This window comes from Microcebus murinus, chromosome 10 (assembly GCF_040939455.1).
Source record: "Microcebus murinus isolate Inina chromosome 10, M.murinus_Inina_mat1.0, whole genome shotgun sequence".
Taxonomy (NCBI): Eukaryota; Metazoa; Chordata; class Mammalia; order Primates; family Cheirogaleidae; genus Microcebus; species Microcebus murinus.
The window spans coordinates 26,898,329-26,917,679 of record NC_134113.1 but is presented as its reverse complement, the minus strand read 5'-3'; the positions used below and the strand labels follow the sequence as shown (position 1 = coordinate 26,917,679).

At 42.4% G+C, this 19,351-nt stretch overlaps 1 long non-coding RNA gene across 1 annotated transcript; it reads right to left on the bottom strand.

The window, feature by feature from the left end:
• Nucleotides 1–16,481: 16,481 nt before the first annotated feature.
• Nucleotides 16,482–18,424, bottom strand: LOC105877109 (uncharacterized). Its single transcript, XR_001156752.3, has 3 exons — nt 17,979–18,424; nt 17,184–17,289; nt 16,482–16,610 (listed from the first exon to the last, which is right to left on the bottom strand). It is a non-coding gene; the product is annotated as an uncharacterized LOC105877109 (long non-coding RNA).
• Between the last annotated feature and the right edge of the window lie 927 nt (nt 18,425–19,351).

The following is a 19,351-nucleotide window of genomic DNA, read 5'->3' as shown; positions in this document are numbered from 1 at the left end:
AATAAACAAACAAACAATGAATCTAATGCCACATAGTCTCTTTTTCCTTGGGTTCCCGTGACATTCACTTTGATTCGTTTTGTCCTAAACTTTGAAAGTGGCCAGACTGAGACTGGCTCTGCCCCGCGGAGTGGACGCTGCTCAGAACAGCCTGCCGCGGCATGCCAGCCACACTCGCAGCCCTGGCGCCCGCCCCAGAGCTGCCTGGCTTCCCCGGTCTCTGGCTTTGTCTTCCCTTTTCCATCATTCCTTTGCCCTTTGGACTTGATGACTGCAGTTGGCTCATTTCCTTTTTCACCCTGGGCACTTCATAGGGTTTCTCGACAGGGACACTATTAGGATTTGGTGCAGAGCAACTCTGTGTTGATCAGACCTTGTTCCATGGGTGGCAGGACTTTTTAACGTCCCTGGCCATGCTCACTAAAGGTTAGGGCTGTTCTAAAGTCATGGTGACAACCAAAAACTGGATGCACATTTCTGAATTGTCCCCATAATTTGTCGTGGGGGGGGGGGAGTCCCCAGTGAGGAAGCCCTGCTTTATAAAGACTCTGCTTACATTTACTACCTGGCTCCTCCCGTGGGATCACCCTTTCCTGCTTGGCACCCTGGACATGAACCCAGCTACCTGCCTATCTTGACAGTTAGAATTCCAAGCCCCCTGGGAGGGGGGAAACTTGTGGATTGAAATTAGCACTGGGAGGAATTATTGGGCCATAATTGGACATAGCGTTGGGTAGAACTGGACTTAGTGTTCCTACTCTGCCATGCAATTTGTTCAGACAACTTAATCACCCTTAGCTCCAATTTCTTCACTGGTAAATGGGAGGTATTTTAGGTCAGCCTCCCGAAAAGCAAAGCCTGAGATGGGGATTTTTCATTCAAATGAATTGCCCGGAGAGTGTTCTTGGGAGAAGTGGAATGGGGGAAGCAGGATAGGGCGGAAACAAAGGTCAAGTGAGGGCACTTGGAAGCATACATCGCACCAGCGTTTGCCCCACCTGGAGATGAGGGCCCGCCTTTGCTACCCCCGGGGTCAGCCAGGCAGTGGCAGAGAGCTGGGGTGGGGAGGCGAGGCCCAGTGTCCAGGGGGAAGCCTTCCCCCACCCCTCCCACACAGGCACATACACACACACAGGCGCACACACACACACAGGCACATACACACACAGGCACATACACACACACACAGGCACACACACACACAGGCACACACACACACACAGGCACATACACACACAGGCACATACACACACACACAGGCACACACACACACACAGGCACACACACACACAGGCACACATACACACAGGCACATACACACACAGGCACACATACACACAGGCACATACACACACACAGGCACATACACACACACAGGCACATACACACACAGGCACACATACACACAGGCACATACACACACACAGGCACATACACACACACAGGCACACACACACAGGCACATACACACACACAGGCACATACACACACACAGGCACACACACACAGGCACATACACACACACAGGCACATACACACACAAGGGTGTTATCAACTGTGGGTTGATATCAGCCAATTCTCACAGCAATGGGGGGTGGCTGAGCAGTGATAAAGGGGACTTGGGTGGGGCACCACCAGCATCATCTCAGAAACAGGAGCCTCAGAAAGTGACAAGCATTGTTAGCGAGGCATGTGGTATGCAGTAAGTGACCATCAAGTGGCACGAATGGAGAGCATGATGTCTCTGCTCTCTGACAGGTGTGTGTGTGTGTGTGTGTGTTTGGGGTAGGGGACAGTGTGTGTGGGGGGGACTGCAGGTGGTGGCCAGACTGGAGGAGCCTCTTCAAGCTCTCGTCCCCTCTCAGGAGCCCACAGCTTCCCTGGCCCCAGCCTCTGTGCTGGGGAATGTCTATTATTTGCCATTTTCACAGTGAATAGAAGGCCCAAGTCTTAGAATACCCAAAATTTAAATGAAGATACATGGAAGAAAGACAGTTGTCCAAGTCGTAGTCAGAACTTTCCAGAGATACGAAGTTGCTGGATTTGTATAAAGAGCAGTATTCTTGCTTCTATCGGCAGCTGGTGGGGCAGGGAGGGGGACAGAGGGAATGAAGGGAGGGAAGAAGGAAGGAAGGAAGGAAGGGAGGGAGGAAGGAAGGAAGGAAGGAAGGGAGGGAGGGAGGGAGGGAGGGAGGGAGGGAGGGAGGGAGGGAAGAAGGGAGGGAGGGAGGGAGGGAAGGGAGGGAGGGAGGGAGGGAAGAAGGGAGGGAGGGAGGGAGGGAAGGGAGGGAGGGAAGGGAGGGAGAGAGGATGTAGGATTTCATTTCTTGGATATAGATACAAAGAAAAATATGGAGGAAAGAGACTTACCTCACTGCTGTTATAGACCAGGGCATGTTCCTTTGCCCTTTTGTTTACTGAAATCCATGAGAACTCCTCAAGTGCTGCTGTAAAATTCCTCTCAAACTCTGGCATTACACAGTGTTTCCCATTGGCAGGCCCCAGCCTACTAGGGGAAATGACTCTGATTACTGCTTTGGTACGAGGAGTACAGAAATCTGTCTGCCCTTACCACTAAGTTCCTTTACACAATGTCATAAGTTTTTAAATTTTTTAAAAAAATTAAATAGTTACAATTTTAAAAATATGGCCATGATATCTGTTCATGGCAGAAAAATTAGAAAACCTAGAAAAGTAAAAAGAGGATATATATAGATCACCCACTACCAGGAAATAGTGAGTTAGCATTTTGTTGCATACGCACACACACTCATATACGTACGCACACACATATATCCGCACAATTATACTGGGCACTGTTTTGTAATCTGCTCTTTTCATTAAAAATGCACATTATTGACATCTTTTACACCAACTAATCTAGTATAGTATGCTATACTATAATTCTATTTTTTTTTTTAAATTTTAAAGAGTTTATTTGAGGAAGTAGCAATTCTTCCTGCAGGCAGGTCGGCTCCTCCTTAAACATGCTCCAGGTGGCTGAGCCTGTGCAGCATGGCTCCAGCCACGGTGGACAGGCTGTCACTGGCCCTGGTGCATAGGTGACAGCGACCAATTCTCCTTGGCCCCTGCCTCGTGCCCCTGGCGCTTCACAGCGGCACTGCTCCACGCGGTGGCAGCGGTTCCTGGGCGCCAGGTTGGAGCATTGCGTGGGGCCAAGGCAGGGGGCCAACAGCCAGGATATGGTAGTTCAGGAGGTGACAGCACGGCAGAGGTTTTCCTGAGGACACCAGGGAGGGTGGCCAGCGTGACCTCAGGTCAGGTTCTGGCATTCAGCTCCTGTGGCTCCTTGAGCTCTATACTATAATTCTTGATGGCACCATAGAATTTCACTGTATGATTATGCCATAACTTTCTTGACCAGCATATTATATTTGGGACATATGCTGTTTCCAATTGTTTTGCTATTGTAAACAATGCCATAATGAACATCTTCAGCTAAAACTTGAAGCACATTCATAATTAGTTATATATATATATATATATATATTAGTTAGTTATATAATAGATTCCTAGAAATGGCATTACTGGATCAAAAAGTTTTCACGTTTGCAATTTTATATACATTGCCAAGTTACCATCCAGAAAGGCTATAAGCATATCTATGTTCAAAGCTTCTATATAAAGGTAAGGTTCACTGTTCTTTTAGTTAACACAGTGTAAGTATAACCTTTGGTAGTGAAAATGATACATGATGTTATTTTTAAATATTTCAAAGGAAATGCTCACTGTTTAAGTGACCAAATACACACATAATTCTGCCTAATTGCTGTCTAACTAAATTTTTTTTCTGTATTTATGACATTGGTTAACATAGACACTTTGAAAATATTGGCCTAAAAGTCATATCTAAGGATACAATACATTCAGTGCCCAATTTTAGGTTTATGAAATAGGTTTTTAATAATAAAGGCTGACATTTATGTTACTTTCTGATGCTTAGGTTTTCACTTAACTCATAAGATAAACATCTTGTCAGTCACATGTACAGCTCAGCCAACTAGTTAATGAATCAGAAGTTATTAATCAAAAATGGAAAATTTGTCCAAGCAAATAAATGAAAGGCAAGAAAAATTAAAAAAAATAAAAATACTTGATGAAATGTTAATTGTATTCAGTAAGCAGACAAATAAGTTTGACATTAGGAAACTTAGAGTTTGTTCCCAGCTTTGTCACTGATCTTCTGGCCTTTGATGAGTTACTTAAGTGTGCCCTAAAACAGAGACCTAGAAACAATTCCTGCATTCCTACTTTCCTGCACACTTGGCCTCATTGCACATGAGTTTTGTAAGTTTATGAGAAACTTTCTGCCAAGCACTTTAAACTCCTTGAAGAGGAATGCTTTATAAATAGAATTTTAGCTTGTGGGTGCCATACTAGTTAAGTAAATTTCTCATGTTTCTTTCTTTTTTCTTTTTGTTTCCAGCCATTTTACCACTTAAGGAATCTCATGTTTCTTAAAAAATTATTGCACAAGTGATTTAATAGGAAACAAACAAAAGCTGTCCAGTTTCATAATCTACTAGTTTCTGGAAAGCTTAAAATATCCTCCTTTTATATATACCTTAAAACAGTAATAATAATTCTCTGTGTCAACTTTAAATGTTTCTCTTTTTTTCCAAATTAAGACTCCATCCTAGAGAAACATCCTAAGAAACATTTTTCTAAGAAGAAATAAAAAAATAATGACTGTATTATGTATCTTCAATTGTAAAACACTATGGATTCCAGAACTCGCCTTCAATTTAATGCTAGTTTTACTGTCCTTAGGAAAAAGAAAACATTACAAGAAAAGTAGACATAGGGAGAGAGAAAGCATTTGCAAACCATATATCTGATAAAGGGTTAATATCTAAAATATATAAGGAACTCCTAGACAAGGCCAGACTGGCTTAGAGCAGAGCATCTGAATACCAAACCAGGGTCAGAGCCATCGGGCCTGGTGCCTCCCAAGTGTGTGTTGAACGATTCCATTGCCAAACCACCACGTGGCCCTTTATCTGGGCCTTCCCTGGGGAAAGGAGCGTTTACAAGGACCAGTAGGACCTGCCTACTCCCAGGTGGCTCTGCCAGCCTCCCACACATCCTCTGCTCCACCTTTGCATCCCCTGAAATCCCCACTGAAACTTTGTGCTGAGGGACAGAGTATCTGTGAAATGGTAACTGAAATGCACATTATCTAAAAGGGAACATTCTCTTAGTACATTACTTAGATGAATTTCAGATTAAATAAACCGCATAGATGATTCTGTTCATTCTCTTATTTTTCTCTTAAAATGACTTTCCCTGCATATATATATGAAATCGTATATGTATATGTGAAATCATTCAGCAAATATTTACTGAGGTCTACTGTAAATTCAGGCACTGAGGATAAAATCAGTCATATGGGGACAAAGGTCACAAACATTTCCCTCAAGAATCCAGGGCACACTGTCTGGGTGATGAGCACACTTATAGCTTTGACTCAAATTGTACAAAAGCAATTTATGTAACCAAAACGTTTGTACCCCTGTAATACTCTGAAATAAAATAAAATAATAATAATAATAATTTTAGAAATAATCTTATAATCTAATGGGGGAATTAAAAATTATTTAATTTCTATTAATTATTTTCTTTCTATTAATTATTAATTAATTTAATTAATACTTACATGAATGAACACATAAATACAAATTGTAATTCATCTTCTAAAGACCAAACATGCAATGTTTGAAATATACTGCCAGGTGTCCTAACTTGGTCAGCTGGATCAGGGAAAGCCTTCTTGGAGAAAATGACATTTAAGACAAGACTCCAGTGACTTAGTCAAGTAATAAAAGTAGGGAAAAAACAACTCAGAGGAAAGAACAGCACCTGTGAATGCCCTAAGATGGAAAAAAGTAAAATCTAAATATTATATAGCCTCAAAGCTCAGTGCAAATTAGGTTTTCACCTGAAAACTTTCTAAAAATTGCCCCCAGACATTTAGTCTCCCTGCCTCTTTCTTCCTACAAATTATTCTACTGTTATCAATAACTTTCATAATAATAACAATAATAACAACCACCACCTTTAATGAAGGCTTCCAATGTCCCAGGCTCTGCTGTAAGCAGTTTATCTAGTTTTCTCATTTACTCCTCACCGTTCTATGAGATAGGTACTGTTATTCCTCATTTTGCAAATGGATAAACTGAAGCGAAGTGAATTAATTCAGCTGTCCCGGCTAGTAAGTGGAGCAGTTGGGCGGGCTCTCCTAACCAATGCCCCTGTGTTGCAGTCCTCAGCATTTCTGTGCATGTCTTACCTCCTCTACCGGATGGTAAACTCTGAGAGAAGGGGCCAGAACAAATGACTCATTCATTTATTCACTCATTCAGCCAGCATTTATTCTCTTACTCCTGTTTGACAGGGACCATACACTGCCACACACCCAACCTAGTACACATCAGGAATGAGTGAGCCAGTGGTCATGTCGGGCAGCTCAGGGTGCCTTCTCTGGGGCAGGGGATGCCAGGCAGAGAAGCTTTAATGAGGGCTGGAAGCAGCAAAGGAGAACTTCACCTAACACCAGACAGCAAGCAACTCAAGCAAGGAGGGCTCCTACACACAGCCAAGCACCTGATGGTATGTTAGGTAGTATCATATGTCACCTCACTTCCCGCACAGTACCCATGGGGGGTAGAGTTTGTTATCCCAAACTGCACAAATAAGGAAATCGAACTTTAGTAGTATATGTAACCTGCTAAAAGCTGTATAGCTGGAAAATGGCCAAACAAGGATTCATCCCAGCTTTGTCCAACGCCTAAGTCTTCTCCCTTGCAGTCTCCTAGATTTCACTATGGAGTCCTTCCTTGGTGAACTGAAAGGCAGTAAAATGCCCAAAACATTTTTCAGTTCCCAAACTATGGTGTTCATTGATAAAATGATCAGAATACAGAGAGAGAGGGAAATGGCTACTGAATAAGTCAGGACAGGGATTATCTTGAGAAAGGAGGTAGTTGTGTTGGACAGGGACATGCAACAAGCTTTTGAGGTGCTGGCAATATTGTATTCTTTGTCCTAAGTGGCAATTCCACAAGCACTCACTTCATTAAGCTATATATTTGCTTGGTGTACTTTTCTGTGTGTGTTATATATCACCATGAAAAAGTTTTTAAAGTGTTGCCATTTCTTCCAGCAAAACAGGGCCTGCCATAGATTATAGAGGCGGGTGGTCTTGGTGAGAGAGGTATTTAGGTGTTGAGCTACTTTTCAGCAAGACCCAAAGGGACAAATTCTTGAGACGGGGACATAGATGAGATGAAGTCATCGTCTCCTTCACCTTGGTGGCAGGGCTCAGAGTTGCTTACTTTACTTTGCATTTTAAAATGTAAAAGCAGGTCATGCAGGAGCTGGGTGATGTTCCCAGTCAGGGGTCATCGAGGGAATGGGATTTAGTATAAGGGATTATTTGCTCTTCTGGAAATTCACCAAGAATAGCTAAAGGACACTGGACAACATTACAGTCTGCAAGCAACTGCTTGCGCAAATAGCATCATTGCATGTCCTAGTCTGAGGCCTTGCCAAGCCGCTGTCCTGGGTGATGACATGTAGGAACCCCTGTCACTCCACTCATGCAGGACAACAGAGTGTTAAGGGACCTAGACTCTGCAAGATGAGGCCCATGGGAGAACAGACAGTCCAGGCCAGAGTATGACCCAGAGAGGAAAATTTGAAAACCATCACTCAAATATAACATTCTGCCTTGCTGTGAGTATCCATTTTCTATTTTTTCCTTATATTTTTGGCTCATTATTTTAGGTACAGTGGGTCTATTTTGGTTTCCCCAAAGCAATATTTTAGCTATAGAACATTTGTCACTTTGAGAGTCAGAGAGGAATCTCAATGTTCTTCATGATTTTGTAACAGAATTCTAATGTATCAGCCACAGACCCTGTTAGTAAGTACCTAAATTGTGCAGAGTGCACCAGATTAAAAAGATTATAGTTCCCAGCATCACACGCACACACACAGACCTCGTTTTTCCCCGTGCCATGTGACAAATCCCATGGCAGATGTGTCCCAAAAGGATATGCATCAACTGTTTTATTTCTCTTTACTGTTATTTTTCTTTTTTGTCATTTTAATTCATTTTCATAATTACTGACAATGTTCTCATCTCACAAGCAGCATTTCATATATGTATTTCAGAAACAGAATTGATAATGAACGTTTCTACTTTCTTGACTACCCTAAAAATTGAGTTAAGCCACAGGCTGTAAGTAATGCAGGGGTCTCAGCCACTTTGGAACTGAGAGACCTGGGCAAGTGATTTAACTTCTCTGAGCCACAGTTTCCTCTTCTGTAAATAGCAGCAAAATAATGCGTGGTTCACGGGACTACAGAAGAACTAAATGAAATTTATATAAGTGTATAAAGCAGATAGCACAGTGCATGGCAAACAGTAGGGGGCTAATACATGTCATTCTCTTCTCCTTTCCCTTTAGCTTACTGAAGTCTTTGGAGGATACAGCAAATAAACACATGGTGCATCCTATAGGTTAAAAATGTGATTTTTAAAGGCATAAGGTGTTTTAGCTTCTAAAACAACCCATGTGCATCTAAGAATAGCTCTGTTTATGACTATGTGTTTGTATCCATCTGGGTTCACTCAGCCCTCAAGGTATCAGTCTTTCATTTTAGGTTTAAATTTCATTTCCCCCAAGGAAATCTTTCTTGGGCACTTCAGCTCACAATGATCTCTCCCTTTCTTAAATCCTCCCCCTCCTGGATGCAAAACCTTACCTCTGTGTGTATGTGTGTGTGTGTAATTTTTTTTAACCAAATTGCCCACCTCCAAAGCAAGGATTATAACCAATGCCCCTTTGTGTTCCCAGAACCCAAAACAGTGCCCAGCATTCAAGCAGATGCTAAAGATATGCTTGTTGGTCGATTTGTTGATTGATCAGTAGACGACAGGGACCTAACTTCTCATTATAATTGTGTAACAGGCTTGTACTATCCAGAGTTTATACAGGGGAGCACCAGGAATTCACCCCCCCCCAATTCCCCAGCAGCCCCCCAGCTACTCCCTCTACTACTTGGGAGCACTTGAGGAAGGATCATCCAGAATCTGGGATTTGAGCCGATCTGAGATCTACTATAAATTCAATAGCTTAATCCACTGCTCCCCTAGCTAAGCAATGAGCAGTGTTTCTTCTCCACTGAAAACAAAAACATTTGTCCAGTTTAGTAAATGTCAGCCTGGCAGCACGAAGAGCAAAAATATCAAGTGCCATTTCCATGAAGTGAAGTTACTGGGCCAACAGCAGATGCATCCGCTGGCATCAGGCGAAGCTCATTTTGTTAACAACCGTAGCACCAGAGACCAAGAGCACACAAAGCCCAAGCTTTCAGAGCTGGTCAAAAGGCCCACCTATTGTCTCCGGCAGACAGTGCCAGAGATAAAGTATCCTGGAGACTCAGTGTAAGGCAGGCCGAAAATGCATGTGCCAAGCCACAACGAAAGCAAGGCTGCACAATGGCAACAACTGAAGGAGCAGCTGGTCCTGGTGGCACCAGACTGTGACTTTCAGCCCATGTCATCAACACTTGTCCAGAGAGTAAACATTTTCTGAAGAGGTGCCTGTCAGTTTCCATTTATTTATAAATAAGTGAATGAATAGCATCCAACTTACACATTTTTCATGGTCTCTTTTTTTTTTTTTTCCTTTAAATTCTGAACTAGATGAGAAAGGACACCACATAGCAAAGTGACATCACAAGGAGAATGCGGCGCTGTCCTGGAAGGAGAGTTGACGACTGACGGATGACACACGTTGAGTCAATGGAATGAGGCAGTTGCAGGCTATTGTTGGAACAAAAGGAGGTCAAGTTTTATTCTTCTCCTCCTGGGACACAAAGAGGTGGTCACAACTTTTCTTTAAAAAGAAGAAGAAGCATGCATTCCTAAAATCAAAGCTTCCCGGGGCAGCCAGAACACTCCCAGCACTTTTTAGCTACCCGATCTCTGTAAGTGGACAAATGCTTCTGACCCTTTAAATTGAACTTGCAATCTTCTTGGACCTAGCTGCCACTTTAAGAAAGTCCTTTGGAATGCAAATTAGCCATAGGCATCTCATTTTCTGCATCTCCTCTTGGAAATATCAAAATGACTGTGAAAAGATGAAACTGTATACATCCAGTACTATCCTTTATGGAGGTTTATAGAATCCAATGGTACCTGAGTAGGTTTCCTATCAGTAAAAATGGCCTTGGAGGGCTTCTCTCCTTAATAGCTCTCTCTTTAAAAAATAAAACTAAGTAAATTGAATCAAATCCATCTTGGGCCAGAGGGTAAATTGGAAACAATACAAAGAATTAAATAAATGCACCTTCCTTGAAATCAATGATGACATTTTCTAGGCCCAATTCAGATGACATGGAGCTTCCTTTTGTAAAGCAGCATGCTGCACAACAAACGACCAGCCAGGACTTTGGGAATAAATTTCAGCTGACATCTACTAGCTGAGCGTGGTAGATTGATTGCATTAATTCCCCAATTATTTACTCCTTCCTGTATCCAGGTTCTGACTCCCATCCCAGCCATGTGACTTTCTCTGGCCAAGGGGATGTTGTCAGACATGTCACAAGCAAAGAGTTTTAAAAGTGTGTGTTTCAGCTGGTGTTTCTCTGGGATTCAATCTAGAGCTGTGATCTGGAGGGAATGGAATCTTTGAAGTAACCTGGGAAATTTCAAGCACATTGCAGAATTCTTCTGGGAATCACAAAAGACTTTCTGTTTAAATGTTGGCAGCATACCCCACGGACTCCACTACAGAGCTCCAAACAGGACACCAATTATGGCTCATGTGGTGTCTCCGGTGAATGGAGACCAATACAGACGACATTAAGAAAGTGTTTTTCAGTTGAGAGAGATCTAAAGGCAGAATGTACAGCACAGGAGGAACTCTTATAGATTACATGCCAATTATGTGCCATGGGTAGTGCTAAGAAATGTCACATACCTTTTCGAATTTAATGAATTTGATTATGACAGTTATCTTGTGAAGAAGTTATTGTACTCTCATTTTAAATATGAAAACATTTTTTTAAAAAACTAAAGCTTATTGTGTAAAGTGATTTTCCCAGTATCATGTTGTATATCAGTTATCTTTTGCCTCCATAATGCTTCATAACAAATAACCAAAAAAAAAAAAAAACTGGTGCCTTTAAATAATAAGTGTTTATTCAGCTCACAAGTCTGCAGGTTGCTGATTTAGGCTGGGTTCAGCTGGGCAGTTCTTCTGGCCCGAGTTGGACTCACTTACATGCTTGGGAATCAGCTGGCTGTCAGCAGATTAAGATCGCATTGGCTGAGATGAGTAGGAGGCCTTAGCTATGCTCCAGTTGTCTCTCACCACCCAGTAGGCTAGCACTGGCATATATATTCCCATGGCAACGGCTGAGGGCAAGAGCCCATCTGAAAACCAAATTCCCAGAGGTAGATCTAGCACGAATACGAGACCAGAACCATTCCCTCATTTTAACAATATTTAATAAGTGCCAGACATTGAGATTTCAATGTACAAGATTCCAGTCAGGCCTTTGGCATCTCCTTTCTGGAATTCTGTAGTAATCATCTAAGTGGTCTTCATTCTTCCAGGGTTGTCTCTCTCCTCCTCACTATCCCTCCTATATTAATTTTCCACACAACTGCCACGTGGCTCCCATGCTTAAGATTCTTTAACCACTTTGGTACGAGCTATAGTCTATAGCCACAGATGAACTCGCACTGCGACTTTAGCGGACAGCCATGATATGACTCTTCTAATTTTTCATTTATCAAAATAAAATTGAAAACATTTAAAAATAACATAATGAAAACAAATATGTATATGTTACCTATTCTGATTTACATTACAAGTAAAGCTGCCTGTAAAGTAAAACAAGCTTTCAGTGCTTTAAAGCTTTCCTCATCACACAAAAGCAAAACGGATTCATCGTCAATGCACAGCACAAACTATCATGCAGACTATGAGTGCGGGCTGTGGGCAAGGTTTCCGGCTGGTGAGCGCTGTACCGAAGTGACTAAGGCCGCCCCATCCCCATGATAGGTCCACTCTCCCTAGAATAACATACGAGACCCTTCATGATCTGATCATTCCTACCTACCTCATTTGTTACCACATCCCTGTTCCTTCCATGTTGGCCACACTAAATAACTTGCAATTCCTGACTCAGTAGGCTGTGTTGTATTTCAGTGTACTGCCATAAGCTATTTACTCACTCTGATATCTCCTCCCATATATTTACCTGCTGAACCCCTAATTCCTCCTTCAAAACTCCGACCAGGAGATGGAATGGATTGGGCAGTCATATCTACTGTCTTGACTATCCTTTCAAAACATATCTCGGATCCATACATACTCCTCCATGTCATTTGCACACTTTGTATTGCTTAAAATTTTTCATAATGACCATTATTAATTTTGTTGTATACAACACACACACACACAAAAATAAGTATGACCTGAACATAGTGATGGCTTATGCTGCAATCAGGTCAAACGAGAGTGAACTTGAAAATGACTTTGTGATAATCACAAAATCTCAGGATTCAGAAGCACCCGTGTGATTTGAGAGCTCATTTGATGCTTTCATCTATTCAACAATCTAATCTAAGCTTCACTACCTCCAGTAACAGATAACTTGCTGTTGCCCACAGAAGCCCACTTTATCCCTGGATAATTCAGGTGGTAATAAGATTCTTCCTGATATTGCATTGAAATTTGCCTTTTTCTTGCTTTTTCTTGCTGAAAAAATCAGCTTTTTCTTTCTGATTGTCATTCTCCACTTTAGGCTTACAAAACAAGTAATCCTTCCCTAGCCTGAGAGCCCATCTATACTTCAACACAAAGTGCATGGCAAACTTGAGCCTTCTCTTCTTCAAACTAAACATCTCTCTGTCCTTCAGCCATTCCACATGTGGTGTGAAAAAAAAATGGAAGAAACTGAAATAGAGTCCATGAGTCATGAAGTAGAGATTTTTAAGTATGAAATATGTGTACTTGGAAAACGCTAGCAGTAAAGGTTAGTGGATGAGTTGAGATGGTAGCTTGAGAAATAGAGCCAAAATTTCAAGAAGGAATAGATATTTTGAGTGAAGGGGAGAACTGAGCATTATGTACACAGAGAAAACGGTACCATTTGGAATGGAAATGGGATGAACAATGGAATGTGACCCAGTACCCAGGCAGAGGGAAGGCAAACCAAACAAAAGGTGAGAAAACAGAAGGATTTGGCAGGGAAACAAATGAGCTGAGTTGAAACAAATCTTTCCAGGAAAAGAGGTGAGTAGATGATCAACTATGAGAGGATGAAGCCAGTAACATAGGATGAAAGGGGAGGGAGAGGGGGTATGAAAAAATGTGAGAGTGCATTGTTGAGTTGAAAATTCATATCGAAAGCATCACAGTGGAAATAGAGGCAGTCAACGGGAGGTAAAAAGAAGGAGCACTGAGCTGTTGTGAGGCCTGGGTGTAGGAAAGAGTGGACTGGTCTCAGGGTTGAGTGAGTTTTCCCAACAGTGTTTAACAACTCAGTGTTTTCCAACCTCACCCCACGCACCCCAGTGTAAGGCCCAGAGTGATTGCACTATTGATTGTTGGCAGACACCTGAGAAGCCCACCGCAGGAAAGACAGCCGCAGCTCTTTGTCCCCAGTTCCAAGGGGGTGTGTGCCTTTGTGTGTGCAGATCCACAAGTGTGTGTCCCAATAGAAACATTCTACTCTCTGGGCTTATTAAAGAGTCTTAATGCTTTCTAAAATTGCCCAAGCGATTTTACAGGATAAAAGCCCAGTATTCCAACAGTGTGGAACTGCTAAACCTATTCAGTCAGAAATAACAGTAAATATATTAAAAGTGCTACCTTTTCATGCTCTTAACATAATGCTTTGTATTTCCAAGGCACCCCAGTGGATGACTGAGAATTGATTGGTAGGCACAAAATTCTCTGTTTTCTCTCCCACCCTAAACTCTAATTTTTGAACATGTGTTTATCAAAAGCTGAAGTGACTTGTTTCTCCATCAGCCTTTTCTGGAAGAGCACATAACAGTGTAGAGGGAAGCCTAGTGTTTAAAGAGCTAGACACAGAAGAGCCCTTTCCACATACAACTCAGCCTGTCTGGTCGATTCCTTGGTCTGTTCTCCAACTCCATGGTTGCTGTTCTAATAGTCATGGAAGCCCTCACCTCACTTCCTCTCTAGGCTGTTATCTTCCTGTTACCTGTGGTAGGACACCTCTCCCCCATGTCCTTTTCAATAGCTGTGACCCTTTGGAATACCGGTCTCTGTGAGGGAAGGCAGAGACTGGCCAGACTCAAGACTTCCAGGAGATTTGATGGATATGATGGTTGTGCCCATAGCTCCATAGGACTGTGATTAGCAGCTAGTGAAATAGACGTTCTCATCAAGGTTTATATAGAAAATGGAAAAAAACTCATCTTATAATTGTGACTTCTCCTTTAAGTGTTTTTCTGAGTGGTTTCCTGCCATTTTCTCCCCAAGAACTCTCAGCATTATTTGTCATTCGTCTCAACATCTTGCAACTTAGATCTAGGAAAAATAATCAAGTAGAGGAAACATGCATTCCTCTTTTTTTTTTTCACCCTTGCAAACCCTTACTCACTTAGAGCATTAACTGGTAGCAAGCAAAGTACCTCCAGCTGGAGTGGAAGGAACCACAGGGAAACCATGATGGAACACGAGTGGATTTGCTGTCTGGAGAGGGTGTCAGATTTTTGGTTTGAATGTGGAGAAAAGGAAAAAGAATAGCTTCAAAGATGCTCTGCCTTCAAGCTGTGCAATGAGCACATTTCACCCCATTTTGACTGAACATAGCCTTTTAAGTCCACTAATCCTCTTTTTCTATTTTGCTGAGAAAATCAAGGCCATTTGACAAAAGCTTCCCAAATTTTTCTTCTTCTTTTTTTTTTTTTTAAATCAGCATTATATAGTAGATTAGGGGCAAGTTCTTTGGGCACAGGCTGACCTGAATTAAATCCAAGCTTTCTCTGCCACTTACTAGCTGCTGGGCAAGTTCCTTGATCTTTCCAAGTAAGTTTTTCCACGGTAAAGAGGTAAAAATAGTGCTGGTCTTGCAGAATTGTTCTGAACTTTTATTTACATCATGTATTGAAAGCCCCCAGTCTTTCCTTTAGCATAAGCTCAAAATGATACATAACACTCCTGATTCTTGATAAATCGTGTTTACTAATGTGAGCCAAATTAGGTGTTTAATAAGTGGTTAGTATTATAATTTCTTTTTTGTTCTTTGCTAGGGATATGGAAAAGAATAAGAAAATTAGCATGGAAAGAAGCCATGGGGATAACAGGGCTTCAAGTGGAAATTAATACAAACCTCATAGCTTTAAAAGGACTCCACCAATGTAGGACCTGTGACAATAGCCTCCTAACTGGTCCTCTAGTTCTAGATTCTGCCCACGATCTATAGCAGTAGTCTTCAAAGTGAACTATACACAGTCCAGCAGGTATGCAAAATAGTCACTGGGGGAATGGGAGGAAACATTAGAACTTCTGTGCACATTCATTTTTATCTAAGAAAATAAGATATTAAGCTTTTCTGATATTTACTATGACATGGCACTCTTAGTCTGCATGCTAGTGATCCTTCCCACGTAGGATATGGGGGGAGTCCTGGGGGAGAATGAGGGTCCACACGTCAGAGGAGGGCACAGTGGTCCCCTCACAAGTTCATTTGTTTATTTATTACAATGTATGATGAGTCAAGTGAATACGCAGAACTATTGTCTAATTCTAACTTACTGCACAATCACAAAATAGATGAGAAACTTAACTAAAAATAAATCATGGGCCAAAGATGATAACACAAATCAAGACATGTGAGTGGGAAAAGTTGCCTTTTCTCCACTTAGTAGAGGCACTTGGTCACCATAAGCCCCCAAAATTATATAATATAATTAGATCTGACATGAGCTTAGCCCTCCCCAATCCAAGAAGATGATTTGGAATATAAATTGATGTGTACCCCCCCTTAACAATGAATGTCACTCTAAGTGAATAATAAAATATTGGCTATAATATTTAGTAAGACACTTAAAAATTAAGCAATCAGAATACTCATAGTATGGTTTTTAGTGAAAGAAAAATTGAAAATCAATTTAAAATATTTTAAATGTAATTTATTTTACCTTTATCTTATCCTTTTGAATAGCCTCATATATTTTACACTATACAAAAGTTATTAGTACAAGCATGCATCTATATAATTTATAAGTAAACACCTATGCATATATTAGCAGGACATGCTCAAACACGATGGGGTTCATTACCAAAAGTTTGGAGAACATGCTCTACACTGACTCCAAGTGTTTGCCTCACCTTTGGATTATATCATACACCTGCTGTCTCAGTCATCTGGGACTTCTATAATGAGATACCATCACTCAGACAGCTTAAACAACAGACATTTATTTCTCATAGTTCTGGAGTCTTGGAAGGTTAAGATCAGGATGCAGGTGGATTCTAGGTCTGGTGAGGACTCGCTTCCTGGTTCACAGATGGCCGTCTTCTCTGTGTGTCCTCACCCAGTGGGAAAAGAACTGGTTAGCTTTCTGGGTATCTTTTATATGGACACTAATTCCATTCACGGGGGCTCCACTCTTATGACCTAATTACCTCGCAAAGGCCCCACCTCCTAAAACCTTCACATTGGGGGTTAAGATTTTAACATATGAATTTGGGGGCAAATAAACATTCAGTCCATAGCCCCTGCATAAAGATCTATCTCTAACAGTTCTCCACTGCCAAATAAATATGGTCCACGCTTCTCGCAGGTATGTAAAGTGTTTCCTAACCTGGCCCCCGTCCTCTTATATTTCTCTGGATCCTACTAGGAAACAGACAGGCATAGTCAGCTGAGGAGAGATTAATGAAAGGACTATAGAGAAGTAGGTATAGAGAAACCACAAGGGATAGTGACACAGAAAGATAGGAGCAGGTGCCTGTCCCCCAGTTCTGAAGTGATGAAAGGAAGGAGCAGAGAAGCTACATGGAGTCGGCCCTTGCAGAGACCTTCCAAAGAAGGATGCAGCCAGCCCAAAGCCACCCTAACTAAAAATAAATCATGAGGATCAACTCTTCTCTCACCCTTACCTGTTCCCTATTGGCCAAATCCAAAGCAGAGGGAAGATACCGATGTGGTCCACAGAGGTCAGCCTTCCATGACACAGAATTGGATAGAGAAGGGGGGAGACTGGACCTGGAGAAACCAGTGGAAGATATTCAAACCAGTCTCTTTCCAGATTTTTCATTCATTCATTCATTGATATTTTCATTTCTTCATCCAACAATTTCTATTGAGCGCAGTGTCAGGGACTGACTGGGCACTAGCCACACACCGGAAACCAGACAGCCAGTGTCCCTACCCTTGTGTCTCATGCTACCTTTCAGAGAGGCGGGGAGGCAGTAAACACGGTGACGGGGAAATAATCACAGGTCACAGCCATTCCTTGTGATATGTGCTATGACATGGGGTAACGAGGGGCCTCTTCAGGAGGTAAGACCCGAGACATGGGAAGGGGCCGGCTATGCAAATGGAGGGGAGGGGAGAGAATATTCCAGAAAGAAGCAGCAGAAAGTACAGAAGCTCTGAAGTGGAATCACACTTGCGATGCTCCAGGGACCGAAAGGAGTGAGCGTGGCCGGGGTTGGGAAGCAAGCACTGGGCTTGGGAAGGTGGGCAGGGCCACCACACGCCAGGCTCTGCCAGCTGCAGTACGTATGGAGCCTGGGCCAGACATGTCTTCAAACCAGGCCCATGTGCAAACATCCGCTTTCTGAGCTGCTCACGCTGCCACGTTACCGGCTTTTGCGTGTTGTGCCTCCGTGCCTTTGCACATGTAGCTCCCCTGCCTGGAAACTCTCCTCTGTCGACAAACAGTTACTCACCCTTCATGACCCAGTTTCCGCGTCATTTCCTATGTGAAGCCTTTCTTGGTCTCCGCCGGCTGTCTTAGTCACTTCCTCTTCTGTGCTCCCTTGGCACTTTGCACGTCGTCATCTCTGGCTGCTCTGCCCCTGTTTGTTTACTGATTGTCTCTCTCTCTCTCGGGACAATGAGCTCTTGGAAAGCTAGGGCCACTGATGCTCTTTGCACCGTCCCCACCCTGCTCCTCCTCTCACGACCAAGCCCTTTGAGAGCTGAGACCCTGCTCATCTTTGTGACTTCATCCTCCTCTTTCCCCGACCCCTAGTTCACCTGGCCCAGGGTGTCAACCCAATTAGGAAGTGACATGAGCAATGCACCTTGAGCGAGAAGGACTTAGTTCACACTTTGAACTAGCTGGTTCATCACTGACCCACCCCTTCAACAATCTGGGTGTCAGTTTCCTCATCTATAAGAGAAAAAAAAAAATGAATGATAAATTCTCTAAGGTTGTATCTAACTCCAAAAATTGGTAAAATTTAGAAATGCAAGTCCATGTAAAACTAGCACTTCTTTTATTCAGGTGACAGTTACCCTCATGCTTTGTAACAGTCTATTAGCTGCACATGATTAAAACTCTCACAAAACAGGATATGAGAATTTATCCTTTATCAAAGACCAGATATAATATCAGTTCTGAGAAAAGGAAACAGAATTCAAAACAACGTGAGGCCTGCAGAGAACTTCTTGTTACTATCTCCTGACCCATGACCAGGGAATGCAATAGAATTTGACAAGACAGATTTTCTCTGTATTGGTGAGGGACTAGAACCCTTACTCACAGCAGCCCCCAGTGCTCTTTTCTCAACTCTTTGGAGACAGTAAAGTTTTCCTTTAAACTGTCATGAAATTGCAGCAATGGGGACACAGGCTCTTGAGACATGTGGGGAGAAAGTAAAGAATGGAAGCCTGTTGACATGAGAGGTTGGGAGAGCTAGGAAGGGTGAGGGAGGCAGGAAGGCCATTATTGACACCTAAGTGTGGCTTAGTGGAAAGGTCATTGCACAGGGAGCTGGCCCAGCCGGGTAATCGATTGTGTGATTCTGAGCAAGTCGCCTTATCTCCTGTTTATAAAATGAGGAGGTTGGGTCAGATCAGTGGTTTTTAAACTGAGACCTTAGAACAGAAGTGTCTCCTGGAAAAGCCAGGTGGACGCAGAGAGGCAGAAGCCCAGGTGGGTCATGCTCTCAACTCTCATTCTACCTCCTCCACCATCATTTCTGCTTTTACCTATTTTGCATTGGAGTTCAACAAAAGAATTTTATTTTAAAAAAACACAATATGCTATTATAAAGAATAAAAGAGTTTGAAACTACATAGATTAGATAACCTCAAA